The sequence below is a fragment of the Rattus norvegicus genome, chromosome 15 (genome assembly GCF_021556685.1).
Source record: "Rattus norvegicus strain SHRSP/BbbUtx chromosome 15, alternate assembly SHRSP_T2T, whole genome shotgun sequence".
In the NCBI taxonomy this organism is placed as follows: Eukaryota; Metazoa; Chordata; class Mammalia; order Rodentia; family Muridae; genus Rattus; species Rattus norvegicus.
In genome coordinates this window covers 4,064,491-4,086,050 of record NC_141548.1, presented here as the reverse complement: position 1 = coordinate 4,086,050, position 21,560 = coordinate 4,064,491, and the positions used below count along the sequence as shown (strand labels likewise).

Below are 21,560 nucleotides of genomic sequence, written 5' to 3'. Positions count from 1 at the left end.
GGTGGAGCACCCCTCTCCCACAGTCAGGATTTCACAGGCCTGGGACACCGGCTCAGGGCTGCCTCAGTGGGAGAGAGGTAGCTTGAGTCCTTCCAGGACAGCAGGACAGAGTGCCGTAGAGACTTGTCTAAGAGCCAGGATGAGGATCTAGTTGGAGGTTTTCACACCTTCCCTTGGGCTGCAGCAGCTGTCATCTCTGGCCAGGCCTTCTGGTGATGAAATGTGCCCACCCTGGGTGGAGCCCGTCAGCCACTGCCATGGCCACCCCGCCCCACCCCTCCCCGCCCCACCCCTCCCCGCCCCACCCCTCCCCGCCCCACCCCATTAAAGAAGCTCGGAACGGCATGTCTCCTTGTGAGTTTTAACCTGGCCCAGAGCCCAGGGTCCAGGTGCAAGGGTGGAGGGTCAAGCAAAGTAAGGGAGCCAGAGAAAACCACAATCCCTAACCCTGCTCCTGGGAGGCTTTGAGACCTTAGACAACCCCTTCCCTCCCAGAGGGCTGTTTCCAGGTAAGTCCAAAGATCCCTCTCATCTTGGAGAAGTGCCCTGCTCTCACAGTCCTGGAGACCCAGGAGTCCCTGGGTCTTGCTCCTCACACATGTACTTGCTGCTAAGAAAATTGGAGTTTGGACTCAGTCCTTCCCTGTTCTTTCCTCTCCTCTTGCCCCCACTGCCCACAGCAGGATCACATGTTTCCCACCAAGGCCACTGTCAAGAATGACCTTAAGGTTTGAATCTTCTGCCTTTGTCTCCTCAGTTCTGGGCTCACAGATATTTACCCACAATGCCCACTTTCTAAGACCACCAACTGAGGCATACCCCCTACCCCCAAAACCCCTCTTATTTCCACCAGAACCAGGACCACTCTGTTCTAGGCAACACCAGCTCTTAAGGCATCAGGGTTCCGATGAAACCATGAAAACTTCACAAGTATTCTCAGACTGGACCGTGATGGCAGGCTGGGAAGGGACCGGGTATGGCTGACGAGAGCAGGATCTGGAACTGGCAGGGACACTGCATGCGTATCTATTCTCGGGTACATTCCCACGGAGTGGCTTGACCAGCAGCCACTCACCAGACCTCATTCCCGGATTTTCCGAGACTGCGCACAGCTCCTGCCTGAATCTAGAGACAGCCCTGCCATGGGGCTTCCTGCAGACCGAGTGTCCTCTAATCTCAGCTCAGCTCTTTGCTTCTGGCAACGGTGCCAGCGGCTGCGGTGACCAGTTGAACAAGGCCCAGCAGCCGCCCAGACTGTGTCAATAATCGTCACTCATTACTGTCCCTCTCCGTTTGCATCTCGAGCTACTGGGCTCACTCCAGAGCTGTGACTTTCCTATGGATGAGTCACCTACAGAAAGACAATAAAAAAATGGTGATTAAAAAGTACTTCGGCTGCTGGCGTCCCCACCTCTGTTTACGGGAATTCAGAGCAGAGGCACAGGTTCCTGGAGTATGTGAGGCAGGAGCCTTTGCAGGGGCCCTAGGAGACCATGTCCACCGAGTAGGGGTTTCTGAGGGCCAGGCCAGGGCCATCCTGTCAGAGTAGTGCTCCCAAAGGACAGAGGCCATGTCTCCCTTAGATTGGGGCTCCCCTGGAATAAGCTGTGTGTTCCTTATATTGAATTTGCTGGGGTTTGAGTGTAGGTCTCATACTCTGTCCCAAGCCTACTCTATGAGAGGGAGCTCTAGCAATGCTACCGGCTCTCCTGACTGGAACATAGCTTTGTCTTCACATCAGGACATGACCTTTCTCTTTTTCCTCATGCACACGCCCTTCTTTCCTGTCCCTTTTCCTTAGTCAGACCCCACAAGGCCGTACCACTTGCCTCGAACTCCTCTCCCCATCCCACCTGTGAGCTCTTCAGGCAGCCCTTGGTTGGCTCTCTTTTTCTAATCTAGAACCACCCGTACTCACTCACAAGGGGCAAAGGGCAAGGGTGGTAAACTTGGGAACTGCAGAAGTCCGAGCCAAAATAGCCAACCAGTCAGGACAAGGTCTGGCTCGTCCCTGCGCTGCCCTTTCCTGCTGACTACTGACCAGAGTCCAGAGGGGATGGTTCCGCCCCAGTGGGAACGAGGGTGATGGGGAAGACTCCGCAACCAGAGGGAGCAATAGCAGGAAGGATTCTGGGAATCCTTCTGGAGCAGTTCCCATCTGCCAGAGAGCATCTGCAGTCTGCTGTACCCGGTGCTCACCGGGGTGCAAAGTGTAGGTAGCCGCGTTGGCACACAGCAGCGGCGATGCGCATAGCCACCCTGGGGAACCTCGGGTGTTGAGGAATTCTGTGGTGTTTCTCCAACTTTTCCACCTACGTCAAAGAGGCCAGGACGCATGCCAGAAAGGGCTTGGCTCCACACAACCAACCCCAGATCCCCGAGAGAGTGGGCTCAGGTCCTCGTTTGCTGAAAGCCCTCAGATGGATTTTGCGTCCTGATACCTCACGTGCTTTTAACATAGTGATACATGTGATGATTATTTACATTTTTTGGGGGGGTTCTTTTTTTCGGAGCTGGGGACCGAACCCAGGGCCTTGCGCTTCCTAGGCAAGCGCTCTACCACTGAGCTAAATCCCCAACCCCTATTTACATTTTTTCATGTATTATTTTTTTAACTATGTGCACGCACGTGTGGCTACGTACTCAGGAGTGCAGGTGCCTGGGGAGGCCAGAGGTGTCGGATCCCCCTAGATGTGAAGTTCCAAGCAGTTGTGAGATGCCCATTGTAAGATGGGAACAGAGCCTGGGTCCTTTGCAGGAATAGCACGTTCTCTTTGCCATCAGTTTCTGTCGGGCTCCCACCATCATCATCATCATCATCATCATCATCATCATCATCATCATCATCATCATTGTTATCATTAGTATTATTATGTGAGACAGAGTCTCATGTATCTCAGGCTGGACTTAAGGCCATCCTCCTGCCTCCACCTCCCCCCAGCATTGGGGTCACAGGTGCGCACCTCCACCCACAGCTTATGAGCCCTGAAGTTGGAGCTCAGGGCTTCAAACCTTCTAGACAAGTCCTGTACCAGCTGAACGACATCCCCAGCCCTCTGAGTAATATCAGTATAAAACAACATATCCCCTACATTCTCTGAGTCCAATATCTACTAAGTGTGCCCCATCTTTTCCCTGTTTCTTTACTTTCCACCTTTTGAGACAAAAATCTCAGAGTCCAGGCTGGCCTCCGGCTCATTATGTAGCCCAGCTCGACCTTAAAGTGCTGCTGGTCCTTCTCCCGTCACCTGGGGATTGCTGGAGTTCCAGTCCTCCACAACCACTTCAGCCCCTCAAGAGGACTTATTTACTCTGTGTCCTTGCTGCTGGGCACAATGGCATCGGTTGGGATGCCCAGGTCAAGGGGCCCAGGACAGCATCAGCCTTGGTCCTAGAGTGGACATGCTTCTCCCCTAATTCCCCCACTCCCCCTGGTATTTCTGCTGACATCGATAAAGACTGAGTGGAGGGCAGGTGTGGGAGGGCTGAGGGAAAAGCGTGGGTATGTCTCCTGTCTTCGAGGCTTCTTCATTCCCTTGCCTACTGGGTCTCTGGCCCCCGTACTTGCTGGCTGAGAAGCTCTTATATTGAAGGCCACTTGGCTTTGTCATTGGGACATTTGCTCCCGGCTTAGACTCATAGTAAGGCCACACACAGCGTAAGAGACCTGTCTGTTTTGTTTTTGTTTGTTTAGGGCTTTTTGATTTGTTTGTTCGATTGGGTTTTTGTTTGTTTGTTTGTGGGTTTTTTGTTTTTGTTTTTGTTTTGTTTTGTTTTTTTGTCATCCCCTCTCCCCCAGATTTCTCTGTGTAGCCTTGGCTGTCCTGGAACTTGCTTTGTAGACCAGGTCAGCCTTGAACTCAGAGAGACCGTCCTGCCTCTGTCTCATGAGTTCTGGGATTAGAACCCAGCTATTTTGTTGTTACTTTCTGTTGGTGGTGGTGGCTTTTGAAATGGTCTCACTGTGTAGCTCTGGCTGTCATTACTACCCTGGCTCTCCTGGAATTCACTTTGTAGACCAGGCTGGCCTCTGACTGCCTCTGTCTCCTAAGTGGAGGGATTTAAGACCTCTACCTGACTTCAGTCTGTCCACGAATTTAGATCTTGACAAGGCTGTGGGTACGCATGTGGGGCTGGGACGGCTCCTAGCTGTGTCTTACAGGGATCTTCCTGCATGAACCCTGGGAGAGAGGAGCCCTGAGAACCGAGGTAGCTGCCCCCCACTTCTGGCTTTCCCAACCCTCACTCACACCGGTGGTTTTTCTTTTTTCCCAACGCTTCTCGAATCTTCATTTAACAAAAAGTCAACTTTGTACAGTGCAAATCTTACCTTCTCCTCTTGCTTTGATCCTTTCCAAGACTTGCCGCAGACACCATGTGAAGTCCAGCGGGTGTCTGTCCCTCCCTGCTCTCCTCTGTCCTGTCAGTACCTTCTGTGGCCGGCACATGCTGTCATTTCTCAGTACTGTGCCTCTGCCACCCCCATCTTGAGTCTTTCTCCTTCCTCCTCTTCAGGGCTTCTCTGTCTCTCAGGTCAGCATGACTATCAGCAGGTCTGGCTTCAGTCTGAGTAACTGTGAGATGATGACCCCCCATCCCGCCCTCAGATAAGTGCAGGCAGGGAACAGAGAGGATGAGGGCACTCATGAGAGACGCATTAAAAACAAATGTTAAACAGGATGTTTTCTTTTAAGTGAACTTTGCTTCAGCGGACACTTTTCTAGAACCTTCCATGTAGAGATGGCTGTTTCTTCCCCTCATCGGAGCTAGCTGAGCCAGAGGGAAAGGTTGAGAAGGTGTCACTGCATGGCTCCAGTCTTGCTTGTAAGCATCAAGACTGTGTCTTTCTCCCAATACTCACCCTTGAGGAACAGTCACAGTATTAAGAAGGCCTTAGGCACAGGAGGAAGCCAGGCAGACATGTATTAAGGCCCCAGTCAACCTCAACCATCAAAGAACAAAGGAATGAGTGTTCAGATGGCCCTAAGCTGAGTTTTCCAGAAATCCTGCTGACGTCAGGAGACACAAACATGACCCCTCTGAGACCCAACTAAAGTTCAAATTCCTGGGCAAAATAAAATGGTATTTTATAGTATTTTGTTACATGATCATATTAGTCACCAATCTCATCATGGTGACAAAATCCTGACAAAAGCTGCTTAAGCACGGAAGGTTTCCTCTGGTTCACAGTCTGAGGGAACACAGTCCACCATGTAGGGGGGGGAAGACATAGTATCAGTAGGCAGCAGGAAGTGACTGTTTACAGTGTGGATGCAGCCAAGAAACAGAGAGAGAGAGGAAAGCTGTCATCAGCTCAGGGTCCCATGGGATGGGGCCCTCCCCCCAATTTAGTGTGAATCTCCCCTTCTCAATTAACCCAGTCTAGTAGCTCCCTTACGGGCATGTCTAGAGATTTGCTCTCATGCTGATCCTAATCCCCATCAAGTTGACAACTGACACTAACTATTACAATGAATAAACTCCTTATTCCAAACCACTGGCTGGTCTTGAAAACTACTTTTTCCTGGACTAGGAGAAAAAAAGAGGCCAGAAGCATTTCTAGTTGTTGCCCCTGAGATGGGTCCTTATTTCCTGTTAGGATTGCAGGACCACTGTAGGACAGAGCACAGACTGACCAGTGGAGGAGACTTCTACTCTTGGCCAAGAATAAATGGCTTCAGCGAGAGGTGTGCTGATAGAGTAACGACAGATTAACCGCTCTGCCTTTGCAGCTCAGGAGTCTGCAGATCTATGGTGATAAAAACAAGAGAGGGAGGCTGGGGAGATGGGACTTCCTGCTGTCCTTTGCTTCCTGGCACCCACATGGCAGCTTACGACCACCTCTAACTCCAGTTCCAGGAGATCTAATGCCCTCTTCTGGCCTCCACAAGAACTGCACCTACACAGTACACATACAGACATGCAGACAAACACCCACATGCTTGACACAAGAGTAACTGTTTTAAAGGGAGGAAAGGGGTAGATTAACAAAGAAAAGGAAGAATATTTATGCGTTTTCTGAGGATGAGATGTTTCCCAGGAATCTTATCACCATTTCTTTTCACTCTTTGCATGGTTCTTGTTAGTTGTTGCCATGGCAACCTTCTACTGTCACAGCGCTAAAGAATATGTCCTTCGGCACAAAGATGGACTTCTTAGAAGTTGTTTAGGGGTAAGCTTGGCAGCCATCTTGTGCCTAGCTAGTTTCATCCAGCCCAGTTCAGGAGGAACTACTGGCCTACAGGCATTTCCTCCTCCAAGACAAACAAGTTAGGGTGGGATAAAGATTTGGCTGGTTACCTAGGCAGTACTCAGAGTGATAAAGGAGATGGGAGAAGAAGAGATGGCAATTCCATTCTCTTTCCACACTATTTGAGGCAGCACTTCAAGTGAGGCTTGCATTATATGCACATGCTTGCGCACACACACACAGTTTTCTCAAGTGACCAAAACTTGACAGAAACAGTTTAAGAAAGGAGAGATTTCTTTTGACTCAGTCTGAGGGGGTTATAGATCATCATGGTGGCTGGCATGACTCCATCTGTGTCAGCAGAGCTTAGTGGCATGGCTTGTTCACACCGTGGTAAATGATCTCGGGCAAGAAGTTGAGTTGTGTCATACCCCTCAAGTCTGCAATGTAGTTGTCAACTCAACCTCTTCTAAGTCAATGGTTCTCAACCTGTGAGTCATGACCCCTTCCAGGCCACCAAAGACCATCAGAAAACACAATTTATATTACGAATCATGACAGTAGCAAAATTACAGTTACAAAGTAACAATGAAAACAGTTTTGGGGTCACCACCAAATGAGGAATTGTATTAAAGGTTTGAAAGCTACAGTTCTAAGTTAAAACATTCCTTCATGAAGTAAAGCTTTTTAAGACCTGAGAAATTCGGGGGTTGGGGATTTAGCTCAGTGGTAGAGCGCTTGCCTAGCAAGCGCAAGGCCCTGGGTTCGGTCCCCAGCTCCTAAAAAAAAAAAAGAAAAAAAAAAAAGACCTGAGAAATTCTAAAGGGAGACTTAGGAAGACTAAGGAAGTAAACAACTCACAAGTCCTAGGAAGTCACTGAAACTAAAATGTACAAGGCCCATCCTTTCCCAAAGTTATATGAGCAGTAAGGACTGCTGAGAGTGCCTCTCAGATCATTGGAACTTTTTGGACCGGGCTGAGATGTGACATGTGTGGAGAAGACACATACTGGCCTGTTGAATGGTGGACAAGTCACACAGAGAGTTCCAGCTTTCCTTAGCTGACACCCCCATGCTGGGTTGGGTTTCCTATTGCAGAATGATCTCTGCTCCTGTAAATAACTAACTCTTTCTCCCATACTCCTATAAGGGACCTCAGTAAAACTCACTGGTTCATCAAGTTAGACTTTGGTTATGTACTTACTTTGTCTTGAAGTGGCTTGTTCACATCTGCCCAGGGTTAGTGTCACACTATAAAGTTCCTACCCAAGTGGCCTATGTCCAATAGGCCTCTGTCCTATGACAACGCCACCAGCCAGGAATGGAGAGTTCAAACACTGAGGTTGTAGGAAACATTTACATCCAAACTACAGCAACATGTTTGTGTCCTTGAAACCCATTCTGTGTCCTAGGCTGTGCCCACACATGCACAGGCTTCCATGATTGCTCAGACACAAACCAGGCCTGTCACAAAGAGGGACTCAGGAGGGAGCCAGTAAAGGCAGACTCAAGTCCTTCCACAATGTACTCTTCACAGAATGTTGGATTCTGAAGTACAAGAGCTCATGTACGATGGGGAGAAGAGACGTGAGTCATTGCTCTCACAGTCCCAATTATTTAGGACACTGTCACCAGGGTGGTCCCTTCTCTTCAGGCGACAGCAGAGGCAACTGGAGGCCCTATAGGTTAGGGTCTAGGATCAGAAGGAGGTAATAGCATGCAGTAGACAGTCTGGCATTCTGAGTTTTGTTGTTGTTGTTTTGTTTTGTTTTTTGCTTTGTTTTTCTGTTTTATTTGTTTTGAGACAGCATTTCTCTGTGTGTCCCTGGCTGTCCCAGAACTTGCTCCATAGACCAGGCTAGCCTCAATCTCAGATCCACTTGTCTTTGCCTCCTGAATGTTGGGATAAAAGATGCTCCCCACCACTGCCCAACAACTCTGGCACTCTGTATGCTCACTCTTCTGTAAATATTTGCTGAGTTCAGTTGAGTGGTAATCCACATGTTAAGCATGTAACCACTAACATGGGACAGCAATGTCTTGAAGGAAGGTTGGGATGTGTGAAGGCTTTGGTGCCTGAGACCCACACTGTACGGGAGGGGTAGTGAGAGCTGGGAGCTGGGAGCTGGGACCTCTAGACTGCTAAGCACAGACATGGGGGCTTGTCTGTGGTGGTATGGAAGTCCTTACAGGACAATAGCTCAGGGGATACAGGCAATGGGACAGAGGTGGAAAAGGCAGCTGTCTGTGGAGGTGGGCCACTGGCAGGTTTGAGGAACTCAAAAGCTATCTTTTAGGCTTGGCTCATTGGTTAAAAGCAGTGAGAAATCACTGAGGTGATTGACATAGGCATGAAAGATCCAATCTGACATTTTCCGCATATGCATGTGCACACACATGTGCATGTGACATAAATGTGCATGTGTGTGTTTAGAGGACAACCTCAGCTATCATCCTTCAGAAGATTGCCACTTTTTTATTTTTTGAGACAGATGCCTCTCACTGCCTTAGAACTTGAGTCGGGCTAGGCAGACTGGCACCAGGCCCTGGGAATCCACCACCTCAGCACAGGGCTTTCAAACATATTCCACTCCAAACAGCATTCACAGACATTCTAGAGACTGAAATCAGGTCCTCTGCCTGCACAGTAACCCTTTATCTCCTGAGCCATCTCCTCAGACCTCTGCAATGCCCCCAGCTCCTGGGAGGAGAAAGGACATAAAGATAGCAAGGGGCATCAGGTGTTTTTGAGGTTGAAACAGTGGGCATTTGAGCTGGTTTGGTGGCAGTAGGACAGGGAAGAAATCGACAAGATGCCAGTGAGTAGGGACTAGTCATAAGTAACCCAGGATGAAAGCAGAGAGGAAGAGACCAATCAGAGGTCCGAGGAGGCCACTGCGTGCCAGGCACTGAGAATGAAAAAGGCAGGTTGTGCACTCAGGCTTCTAGAAAGGTCGAGGACAGTTCTGAGATACAATCTGTGTACCACAGAGTAAATCACTGTAAGGGCGCAGTCCAGTGGCTTTTAGTCTATCCATAGACAAGTGTGGCCATCACCACAGTCCATTCTAGAATAATCTCATCACCTCCAGTACACCAAGTCCTTAAGCTACCGCCTCTTTCCAGTCATCTCAAGCGACAACCGAACTCCTTTTTGTGTGTACGTAGGGGTGTCTGGTGTGTGTGTGTGTGTGTGTGTGTGTGTGTGTGTGTGTCTGTGTGTGTGTGTCTGTGTGTGTGTCTGTGTGTGTGTCTCTGTGTCTATGTGTGTGTGTCTGTGTCCGTGTGTGTCTCTGTTTGTCTGTGTGTGTACCACATGCATGCAGTGACAGCATAGGCCAGAAGAGGGCGTTGGGTTGCCTGGAACTGAAGCTGTGAGCTGTCCTGTTTGTTATGAGCAGAACCCAGGTCCTCTGTAAGAGGAACCAGTGCTCTTCACCACTGCGTCTTCTCTCCGCACCCTCCCTGGGTTGTGAGCTGGGGTCCTTACTAATTCCAGGAACTCACCTATTAGGCTATGCTGGCTGACCAGGGAGCCGCAGGGAGCTTCCTACCTCCTCTTCTTCAGCACTGTGATTGCAGACCTGTGCTGCCACCACACAGGCTATCCGTGTGGGTTTCGGGGATCAAACTTAGTTCTTCCCATTTTCACAATAAGCACCCACCCACTGAGCACCATCCCCAGTCCAGTTTATCTGCCATCTACCCATGTATGTCCCACTCTGCATGGCCATAGAAGCTGGAGCACAGCCTGAGACTTGGGGCCTGACTTCTTCATGGAGCATTTGATTAGGACTCTATCACATGATAGCACCAATCTGTGTATGTCATCCCCTCCACAGACAAGGTCTCATAGGATGACTTTGAACTTGTGATCCCCCTGTCTTCACCTCCTGAGTGTGCCTGGTTAGTGTGATATTGGGGATGAAACCCAGTATCATCTCAAATGTTAGGCACACAGTTCATCAGCCCTGTTTTTAGGCCTTTAAATGGAGCCGTCTGGTCAACCATGTGCACAGTAATTGCTGCTGTCAAGACAGAGGCCTAGGCTGCATCTGTTGATGTTTCTGGATCTCACAGTAGAAACTTCTAGTATTTTCCAAGCCTTCCACTTTTTAGTCTTTTATAACTGGTTACTTTGCCAAGCAACCATAAGACTACATTTCCCAGTTCCCCTTGCAGTGGGGCATTCCAGTGTGAGTTTGCTCCATCACTGAAATCTAAGAGTCTAAAAGGAAATGTGGGATGTGACACATACTCTCCTCCTCCTCCTCCTCCTCCTCCTCCTCCTCCTCCTCCTCCTCCTCCTCCTCTTCCTCCTCCTCCTTCTCTTCTTCTCTTCTTCTTCTTCTTCTTCTTCTTCTTCTTCTTCTTCTTCTTCTTCTTCTTCTTCTTCTTCTTCTTCTTCTTCTTCTGAATACAGACAAAAGGACTGGGTCTCAAGCAGCCATCACGAGCCAGGACAGGAGACAGAAGAAATGAACCCAGCAGTTCAGGTGTGTGGGGAGGGGACTCAGAGGAAAAACCAGCCTCAGAAATGAAAAGTAGAGAGACACCACATTTAGCCAGCTGCAGGAACACTGGCAGACAATGACTGAAGCTGATCAGCTGGGCGCCATATCTGATTCCAGAAATGGAGTTCCAGCCTCCCCAGCCTCGCACAGAAGCCCCCGTGTCTGTCTTTTGGAGTCTCTCTGTAACTGTTAGGATTCTTTGGGTGTTCGCCTAATCCCCAAGGCTAAGTGTGAGCACTGAGTCAGAAGGCCAGAACCTCCGGCCCCAATCTATGTGCACCTCAGGGCTAACATCGACCTGAGCCTCTGCAGGGATTCAAGCAAATGGTCTAGCCCTCCCCACACTCAAAATAATGTCTGCCATGTGTCAGTAGTTAGATTTCTCTAGTCATGGCCATAAGTTTCACAGAGAAGACATTTTCTCATGGAAGGAAGAAGAGAATAAAAGGGAGGGAGGGAGAGAGGGAAGAAAGAAGAGGGAGTCACCTAAAATGTTCGCACAGCTGTGGCCAAGAAGGTGAAGGGGGTACTGTGGTGCACACCTTTAATCCCAGCACTCGAAAGGCAGAAGCTGGAGGATCTCTGTGATTTTGAGGCAAGACTGTCTGTGTATAGCAAGTTCCAGGCCAGCCAGAACTACATAGTGAGATTTTTGTCTCAGAAAATAAACAGAGGCAGAAAGAAGAAAGACAGAGAGAGGGAGATTTGTTTCTTGGTTGATTTCAGATTCTCCAGGCCTTCTCAAACCATCTGCCCGTGATTCACCCTCATCTATGGTGCCTTTGGCCATGGAGTCATTGGCTAAGTGTTATGGTCCCAGCACTTCCCAGGGCCACATACATCCAGTGAGCGTGGGAAGGCTATTCAGAGTGGTTTGTCAATGTGAGCATGTAAGACACCCCAGCTGGTTTGATCACTTTATTTTTTTTTCTTTTCTTTTTTTTTTTTCTTTTTTCTTTTTCGGAGCTGGGGACCAAACCCAGGGCCTTGCGCTTGCTAGGCAAGCGCTCTACCACTGAGCTAAATCCCCAACCCCTTGATCACTTTGATGTAGAACTTTCGCCTCCCGATCCAAGATCTCTGTTGCAATATCAACCAAAATCTTTACAAGGTTGGAAGAACAAAAGTCAAAAAAAAAAAAAAAAAGAAAAGAAAAAGAAAAAAGAAAAGAAAAAGAAAAAAGGAAAGAAAAGAAAAGAAAAGAGATTGGCTCTCCCTTTAAAAACAATTTTCGGGGCTGGAGAGATGGCTCAGAGGTTAAGAGCACTGACTGCTCTTCCAGGGGTCCTGAGTTCAAATCCCAGCAACCACATGGTGGCTCACGACCATCTGTCATAGGATCTGATGTCCTCTTCTGGTGTGTCTGAAGACAGCTGCAGTGTACTTGTCATATAAATAAAATAAATAAATAAAATCTTTAAAAAAAATTTTTTTTGGTTGGGGATTTAGCTCAGTGGTAGAGCGCTTGCCTAGCAAGCACAAGGCCCTGAGTTCGGTCCCCAGCTCCGAAAAAAAAGAAAAAAGAAAAAAGAAAAAAAAAACCAATTTTCATAGGTTGTTCACACATCTGACTAAACTGTTCAAACACGGGCTCTTTTTCCCTTCTCACATATGTAGCATGTGAGCTGTCGCTGGGGCCAAATACCTGCCAGAAACAAACTGAGGGAGGAATAAGGGTTTATCTGCGCTCAGGGTTTCAATGGGATCAGACCTGGATCCCTTAGCCCATGCTCTTAAGGAAGAGCATCATGGCGGTTGGGAGAGTGGCAGGGAGGCTATTCACTCCTTGGCAGACAGGAAACAGAGAGGGAACAGGGCAAAAATATGTCCTCAAATGATCTACTTCCTCCAAGAAGGCCCTGCCCCCTCCCAATCACTACCTGCCAAAAACACCACCAGACCTCACCAAGGGACGAACTTTCCTTCAGGCTAAAGCCCTCAGGATCTAATTGCTTCTGGGAATGCCCACAATCACCCCCAGGGGTGTGTTTGACTCACCCCCTCCCAAGTTATTTCTTTCTAAAATTATTTACTTTTTTTTTATTCTATGAATAAATTGGTGTCTATGAGTACATGAGTGCCATGCCCTCAGAATCCAGAAGAGGGTGTCAGATCTCCCTGAAGCTGTAGTTCACAGGTAGCTGTGAACTGCCGGACAGGAGTCCTAGGAACAGAACTTAGGTTGTCTTTTTTTTTTTTTTTTTTTTGAGCTGGGACCGAACCCAGGGCTTTGCGCTTCCTAGGTAAGCGCTCTACCACTGAGCTAAATCCCCAGCCCCAGAACTTGGGTCGTCTTAACCACTGAGCCATCTCTTCAGCCCAATAAAGTTGACTGTTAAAACGGACCATTACACACAGTGATGGAATTTGTAATTGGTCAACTTCTTTTGTCTGTCTTCTTTCTCTGAAATTGGCTCTCACCTAGACCAGGCTACCCTCAAACTGTAATGTAGCCAAGGCTAGTCTTGAAAACTGATCCTCCTACCTCAACCTCCAGATTACAGATATTGAAAGTGTGTGACACCATGTCTCATTTATGTGGTGTTGGGGATCAAATCCAGGGCTTTAGGTAAAGCTAGTCACTTCTCTACCAAGTCATGGCCGGAGGCCACCCTAGGCCACTCTTACCATCTTTTCTCATCCCTGGGAGGCAGCTATTGTTGTATGTATGTGTTGTATGTGTTGTATGTCAGCATCTGTGGTACTGAGAGTTTAAATAACCTGCCTACCCCCAGAGAAGCCAGTGAGCTGCACGCAGAATGAGGGCTCTGCGTTCTGGGTAGGAGTGTGAGCATGTGCACATGCATGTGCATGCGTGTTTGTGTGCACACGTGCCTGGCCAGAAGGTACTGTTCTCCTCGTGGGCCCTGCTCTGCAGTGAGCTCACACGTCATGCCTGTGGTTCCCTGGGAAAATAGCGAATCCCACGAGCAGTCAAAACAACAATATTTGTGCAGTGTGGTGTTAGCCAATGGCCTCCTGCATCTAGGCTGGCTGGCTGTACCTGGCCCAGGGCTGACTCCTCAACCACCCCAAGGCCTCCTTCCTTCAACGCTCTGGCTCCTGGCCTAGGACTTCGGCTAGAGAAGCCTCCCTCACCTCTGCTCTGGGTGGGACCCAGCATTCCCCTGACCTCTGTAACCTCTAGGACAAGAGGCTCTGGCTCTCCCTCGGCCTCAGCTGGAGGAAGGAGATTATGATGTTTATTTTTCAGTTTTTGCCATGTTGGAGTTGGAAGCCAGAGCCTTGTGTTGAAAACTGGGCAAGTTTTCAACCTCTGGGTCAAACCCCTAGCCCTGCCTTCCTCTTTTCCTCCCTCCCTCCCTTCCTCTCTCCCTTCTTCCCTCTTTCCCCCTCTCTCTCTTCCTTCCCTTCATCTTTTTATTTTTGAAACAGGGCCTTAGGTAGCCCAGGCTAGCCTCCAAGTCACTATGTAGCCAAGGATGGTCTCAAAATTCTGATCCTCCTATGTCCAAATTCCAGTGCGGGACTAACAGGCGTGTACCACCCCACCTGGCTTGTGAGGAATTTCCTTGTGATGAATTTCCTCTTGTCACCTTTTCTCTTCTCTCGGGCTCTTTTCTTCCCTCCCCTCGCTCTTCCCTTCTCATTTCTCCCCTCCCCCCTTTCTGCTTCCTCTCCCCCTCCTCTCCCCCTCCCCCCACAGGCTTTCCTTGCTCATCTTGATCTGTGTCTGTGCTTTCCCAGAAGCCCCTCTTCTCCTCAACTACCTTGAGCCCCCTCCCACACCTAGGCCAGCATCTTCTTTCCTCTCAGGCCTCCTGCACCTTGTATGAATGATGAGGGAGATCACGGCTGAGGCTGGCAGGGCCCGGCAGGCATCCATCATCCTCATGCACTTTGCCACAGAACTGGGAGTTAGTGCCCCTGCCCTCCCTGAGAAGATGCTGTTCCTTGTCCCTTGGAGGCTGCCTCAGGAGACATGCTTTCTCCAGCCTTCCTAAAATGTCCTCTGTAGCTGACTTGGCTGCTAGTCGTGTGTCTTTTTAACTCTTCTTTAATTCCTCGTTTCTTACAGTCAGTCCCACATAAACTCCTTGTGACTAGATCCTTTCCATGGTTAGCTATTGGGGAATGCAAACAGAGGAGACAGAGGTCATAGAAAGGTCTGGGTGCTAGATCTCGAACTCCCATGAGCTAGGAACCTCCACCTTCTGTGCCCACTTGGATTGCTCCCTGTGGAGACCTGTGGACAGACCTGCTCCTTGCATGGGACAGCTATGTGGGCGAAGGTCTGGGCATTTGTTCCACTGTTCTGAGGACTAAGGAGAACCTTGGGTGTGGTGCTTTTCCAGAATGATTCCAGGAATCACGGGATGAGTTGGCCACCCCAAGGACAGGTGACTGGCCCAGAGGCACATAGATCAGACCAATGTGATTCTGGAAGAGAACCCAGGTAGGATCGGGAAGCAGAACTTAACAAGTTTTCTCCCCCTCCAAAGGCCTTCCTATCAGGCAGGAGGATCACTCTCTGAACTTCTAGGCCTTTCCATGACAGCGGGTGTTGTAAGACTGTCATCAACAGGACAGATGCAAGCCCAGGTGACTTATCTCATGGGCACCTTGTAGTATGACAGGGCCTCTATTATCTTGCTGACCTTTCTAGGGCTGGAGTGGCTCAGGGTCAGGGTAAGTGCGTGATTTAGTTCCTGCTCGAGTCTCTGCTCCTGCCTGATGCTCTGGGTAAGGGCCCAGCAGGTCCTTGCAGAGAGCAGCTGGCCCTTTCCTCAGGCCACATTAAGGACACATAATGCAGAGGTAATTAATACCCGGTTGGGAGTGGGGGTGGAATTGGGGGTGGGGGTGGGGATGGCGTTAGCTCTGAGGGTGGTACAGCTTCTAGATATGTGGATCTCTTCTTGTCTGGAGGGGGATGGATTCTGAGACCCCAGTGGGTACTTAAGATTAGGGATGGAGCCCTGACCATGAGCTTCACGGTACCTGCCACAGTCTATTCAATAACCATGCCAGTGAACAAGTGACCAACGGGTTGGTGGCAGCCATAGAACAGATACACCCGTCAAAGAAATAACTCCTATACAAATGGGTCAGAGGGTGGCATGGAGAGAGGCCAGGGCACAGGTGTCTTCATCAGTGGTTCTCAACCTGTGGGTCGTGACCCCCTTAGGCGTCAAATGACCCTTTCACAGAAGTCGAATGTCAAATATTTACATTATGATTCATAATAGTAGCAACAAAAGTAATTTTATGGTTGATTGGGATATGAAGGTGACATGAGGAACTGTATCAAAAGTTGGTAGCATTAGGAAGGTTGAGAAGCACTAGTCTTCATGCTATGGCCCGTTTGTTTGAGGCATAGGAAAGGGACAGGTTCCACTCTGGTTGGACATGGGTCCCAGCCCCCAGGCCCCGGTACAGGGATTGGACTGGAGGAGGTCTCTGTGATTCCAAGAAAGATTTTACTCAGACAGAGATTTGTCCAGCCAAGGATGAAGGAAGGCAGGGAGGCTGGAGCAGTGTGGGTGGGTGGGTGGGAAACAGCCCTGTGGGTGGCCCGATGAGGGTGGAGGTCAGCAGGCCTACTTCAGGACAGCGAACTCCTGGCCTGGAGCCCAGGGTGGGGATCTGGTGAGATAAGGGCCCAGGGGCCTTGGGGATGGGAGTCTCATAAAGTTGGCTCAGTCTTAGGAGTTCACAAGCTTCTGTGGGGTCGGTCGAGTACTTCTGTGGCTGGCTCCTAGCACTGTTGGATACCTTTCTCCAGGCTGAAGATCCAGAGAAGGAGACTGGAGGGCAGGGGGGACTCAGGGGACTGAGGGGACTGAGGCCCAATGAACTTAAGGCCTGGTGAACATGTCCAAGTCTTCCTTGCAGAAAGAGAGAGAGGCAGGGGTTGGGGGGTTAGTTGGTTGTTAATGGGTTGGGTAAAGTGGGGATTCGTTGGGGTGAGGAGGCAGATATAAAGAGACTTTAGAGCCACCTCCTCTCTCATAGGTGGAGAGGAGATGCTTGACATTATAGGACATGAAGGACATCTCTCTGGACTGCCTGAAAGGACTACTCTGTATTTGCCATAGCCCTCTGAACCCAGGGCTTTGAACATGCTAGGCAAGCACTCTGCCGCCAAACTACAGCCCCGGCCCTCTTCTCACTTTTAGTTTTAGGATAGGGTCTTGCCAAATTGCCTAAGCTGCCCTTGAACTCAAGCCCAGGCTGGCCTTGAACTCGAAGCCATTCTGCCTCAGCCTCCTAAATAGCTTACAGATCTACGCCACCGTGCCGGACGTGGCTAGGATTTATTCATTGATTATTTGAGTTTGGGAGCAGTGCTTCTGTCTCATGGCATGCGTGTGGAAGTCAGAAGACAATTTACAGGGGCTGGGTTTCTCCTTCCACCATGCAGGCCTGGGGGCTGATGAGCTGAGGTCATCTTGCTGACTTTAAAAAAAAAAAAAAAAGGACAGTGTCTTACTATGTATCCCTGGCTGGCCTGAATATGTAGACCAGGCTGGCCTCAGATTCATGGAGAGCTGCCTATCTCTGTCTCCCAAACGTTGGGATTAAAGTTATGTGCCACTCTGCCCAGCCTCATGTTCTTGATGGCCTTAGCAACTATCGTCCCTCCAGGACAATTTCGGAGGCTAAGCCAGTGCTCCCCATCGTGTGCACATTTTTAAATCCTAATCCTGGAGATGGGGGGTGGGGGGATAAGGAGTTCAGAATCAAGGCCGGCCTGGATCCCATGAGACCTGATCTCGAACACTCGAAACCAAGCCCGAGCAAAACACGATGTGACTAACGATAAAGGTGTCTTAAAGGGAAGGGTCATGCCGGAAGCCATGCAGTCAGGACGGCAAGTGCTGGAGGGACAGAAGAGCGAGCTGCGGCTGCAGGAAGCATCTTGGAGCAGCTGTGGCTGGTCCCTGGGCCACATCTGCACACTTGGCCTACATTTCTTGGACTCTTCCTGGATGTTCCCCCATGAGTCACAGACGTCCAGAGCCCCTCATCCTGGCCAGCATGTGATAGTGTCAGCAGGGAGCCCCCCAGGGGCAGAGGCCGGTTCCACCCTGGCTACTGCCAAGAGGTCAGCGGAGATGCCACGTCAGCCGGATCCAAGCAGAGCAGTGGTTCCTCCGGCCTCGGTCCACCGACCTGGCTAGGAAGGCATGCATGTTTGTAGGGGCTGACGCACTGCTTACAGTCCTTTGCAAGCCTTAGTCATCAATCCTGGGAGATCTTATCTGTGTTGCAGAGGGGAACTGATGATCACTCGGAGTTTGCCTGGGGTAACAGAGCCTGCTAGGACAGAATCAAGGTTCCTACCCTGGAAGGTGGGCTGCACACCTGGTCCCGAAGGCCTGCTTCGAGCATCCTTTCTGTCTGTGGGCAGAGGGTGGCCACATCTGAGCCTGCCAGGAAGGCAGGGTGATCGAGTCCTCCTGCAGGCAGCAAGTCAGCCTCAGCCTCTCTGCTTAGCCTCTCCTTACTCCCCTGCCTCCCTCTATGCGCCCTTCCCAGTGGTGATCTCTTTGCTCTCCTTCTCTTTTCTTTTTTTTTTTTTTTTTTTTTTTGAGACAGGCTAGCCTCAAACTCAGTGTAGCTGAGGATAACCCACTCTGTGCTGTTGTGTTCTCAGGGCCAGAGGACAGGCAAGGAAACTGCAGGCGTGGGGAGGATGCAGTGTAGACAGTTGGGCTGTTTAAACTGAGCCTTCCGAGACAAAGGACGGAGGGGAGGCAGGGACAGACCATAGGTCCGCCCATGCTTCCCTCTGGCTTAAGGATCCAGTAGCTATCCAGGTTCTTGTTATACCTGTTTGCTGGATTGGCCCTGGGAATCATCTAAAGGCCCTGTGAATTCCCCTGTGGCGTCTGAGGGTGGAGGGCTCAGGAATCTCCCGTCCCCTCTGTCAATCCTTTCACCAATCCTGGGCAAGTTCTCCCTGGCCCGGCATTGCCTCTCTCTGTAGGTGACAGCCTCAGTTGTAGTCTGTTTCTGGATATGTATGTAAATTGTGACGTTAGAGTTCACTGTGTTCCCGTCTGGTACAATGACAGCGTGATGACCAGGAGCCCATGCTTCTTTTGTTACTGTGCAACCAATTTCACTCGCCATGGTCTCTAACTCATGCAACATGGCTGCTAGAGTTTCAGCCAGCAGGCCAACATTGCAGAAGGTGAGAATAAAGGGGGGAAGAGGGGCGTTCTTTATTTCCAAAGTCACATCGCGTAAGTCACATGGGAGGCAACCTATGGATGAACTTGAATTATCACCTAGCTGAACTCAGCTGGAAAGAAAGATGTGGAATTATTGCTTAAAGTCAGAAGTGTGGCAAGGAAGACCCAGCGACTGCGAAACGCAGCTAGCTGTCCTTGTCACAGTTCATAACCCACGTTTTGAGATGCTTTGACTCCCTCAGACACCTCAAAGCAACAGCTGACAAACAGAATTCCATGTTTTCCTTCTTGGCCTGGCCTCTGGTTTCGAGCCTTCAAGTTCCTCTTGGAGCAGTGTGAGCAGGTGGTGCCCATGCCCCCCCCAACCCCCCCCCCCCCACATCGCCAATTGGAACGAGATCAGTTTGGTGATCAGAGCCACCCAAGCCATCCCGAAGAAGACCCACAGGGACGCAATACTATTGTCCCACAGAAGGTACTCTGGAGAAGGATCCATGCCTGGGGAACAGTGAGGTTAGAGAAGGATGATCTGTGGTTGGTTAGACAGAAACCAGGAGGCCTGAGTGTTTTGACAGCGTGTGTGACTGTGCACCACGTGTGTGCCTGGCACTCTTGGAGGTCAGGAGAGGGTGTCAGATCCTCTGGAACTGATAGTTGTGAGCCACCAGGTAGGTGCAGGGGACTAACCGAGGCTCTCCACAAGAACAGCAAGTGATCTTAACCACTGAGCCTTTTCTCTAACCCCTGTTTGATTATTGAGACAGGGTCTAACCTAGCCCGATCTAGCCTTGAACATGACCTCGAACTTCTGATCCTCCTCGCCTCCACCTCCGAGTGCTGGGATTATAGGTATGCGCCACCACACCCAGTTATATGATGCTGGGGCTCAAACCCAGAGCCGGAAGCACACTAAGGGAGCACTCTACCCACTTGGCTACATCCCCACTCTCTATGCTCCCGTTTTGTTTTGGCTGAAGTGGGACGGGTAGCGGCAGCAGGGAGTCTAGGAAGATGCATGGGGCTATGGAGTTGCTGAGAAGTGTCCTGCCTCTGTTCCTAGCAGCAATGGCTGCCTGCCGTCTGAGTACTCTGCACCCCTGACAAAGGAGAGTCTCCCCTTTTGGATTTAGAGATCACCGTACATCCAGGCTTCCAGGCTCTCTATCCATTCTCCAATTTTTCTGTCCCTGAGTGGACAGTTTTCGGTCCTTCTCTCTGCCGTAGGATCCTCAGCTCCCACGGTTCCCTCAGCTCCCATAGTTCTTTATTTCCAGTTGCTCTGGGTCTATGATCTTTCCCATCATCCTTGCATCGAGACTCAGACATCCTTCCTGCCGCACGCCTGAAGCCTGGGTGTCTTTGCTGTGCCTTCTTCCTTGCCTTTGACAAAAGAACCCTTTCCTCTGGGATCCTATATGCTAAAACCCACTGGGTGCTGCACACTTCCAAGGTCTGGGGCTGCTCATCAGGTGCTTACCCATGATGCCCCAGTGTACTGGGTCAGCAATGGCCCAGAGAAGAAACAGAAGGACCTGCCCTGAGACTTAGCTGACTCCAGTGACAGTCCCGCTCTGTAACGTGTTTCCCTCTTCTCTATATGCTTCTGGGAGCCTGACCTCCCTCCCTCATCAAACTGGGATCCTGTACAAGGCAGGGACCTGCCTCTTAGGCCTCCACAGCCTTCCTATCTTGATCACCCTCCCATCCCCATCCTGTCTTGCTGGCCCTGCATCAGCCTGGCCAGTGTCCCAGGCCCTGGCTGACCCCCCTGGCTTAATGTGATAGGGTTATGTGGCTTAGCTGATTTCTCTGCGGTACCAACTGTGATCAGCAGAACCAGGCAGCCGCTCCAGCTTCTGGCCACAAGAACGGGCGGGAGGGGAGGTGCTTTCTCCTCTAGATTTCATCTCTTGGCAGGAGGGTTGGCAGCTGACAAAGCACTCCACTGAGCAGCTAAAGCAGCCATGGGAGGAACCGGTGGCCGGGTCTAGTAGGGTGACCCTGGCTATTGGCTTCAGACAGGGACAGTGATACTTCATGACCGTGTGTGTGTGTGTGTGTGTGTGTGTGTGTGTGTGTGTGTGTGTGCGCGCGTGTGTGTGTAGGAGTCAGTATTCCCACCCAAGAAAAAGGTTAGTCCATTTCTAAAAAAAAAAAAAAAAAAAAAACAAGAGAGCTGAGGTTTGGGAAATAGGTGTGGAAATTTCCAGAACACTGATCTGGGGATCCACCCTGGATTTGCCCTGACTTGCCTGGTGGGGCCCTACTCTGCCATTCTCCAGGCCTCAGTTTCTCCATGTACATAAGCAAGAGTCCTGGCAGATGAAGCAGCTCGGTACTCTCTGTAGCGTCCTTGTAGCCATGCTGGGCGGCTGAAGGGAACCGTGGCGGGCCTCACTGCTTTCCCAGCGTCCCCTCTGACATCCAGAGCTTCAGACTAGGCTCAGGGCAGGGAGCTATAGTGTGAGAGACTGAGCGTTTCATCCTGCTTTCCACAGAGCAGACAAACTTCGCTCCTACGATTACAGGCAACGGCACCCAGTCTGCCCCTCCCTAGAAGGTGGCTGATACCTCTTCCATTTCCAAAATGCTGATGTCTACAGAACACTGCCAAATTGGGAAATATATATATTCTCTCTCTCTCTCTCTCTCTCTCTCTCTCTCTCTCTCTCTCTCTCTCTCTCTGTGAGGTAG

At 50.2% G+C, this 21,560-nt stretch overlaps 1 long non-coding RNA gene across 1 annotated transcript; it reads right to left on the bottom strand.

The window, feature by feature from the left end:
• Positions 1-634: 634 nt before the first annotated feature.
• On the bottom strand, positions 635-4,619 carry LOC148000670 (uncharacterized). The gene is made up of 2 exons (XR_015638201.1): positions 4,331-4,619; positions 635-1,351 (listed from the first exon to the last, which is right to left on the bottom strand). It is a non-coding gene; the product is annotated as an uncharacterized LOC148000670 (long non-coding RNA).
• Positions 4,620-21,560: the final 16,941 nt, after the last annotated feature.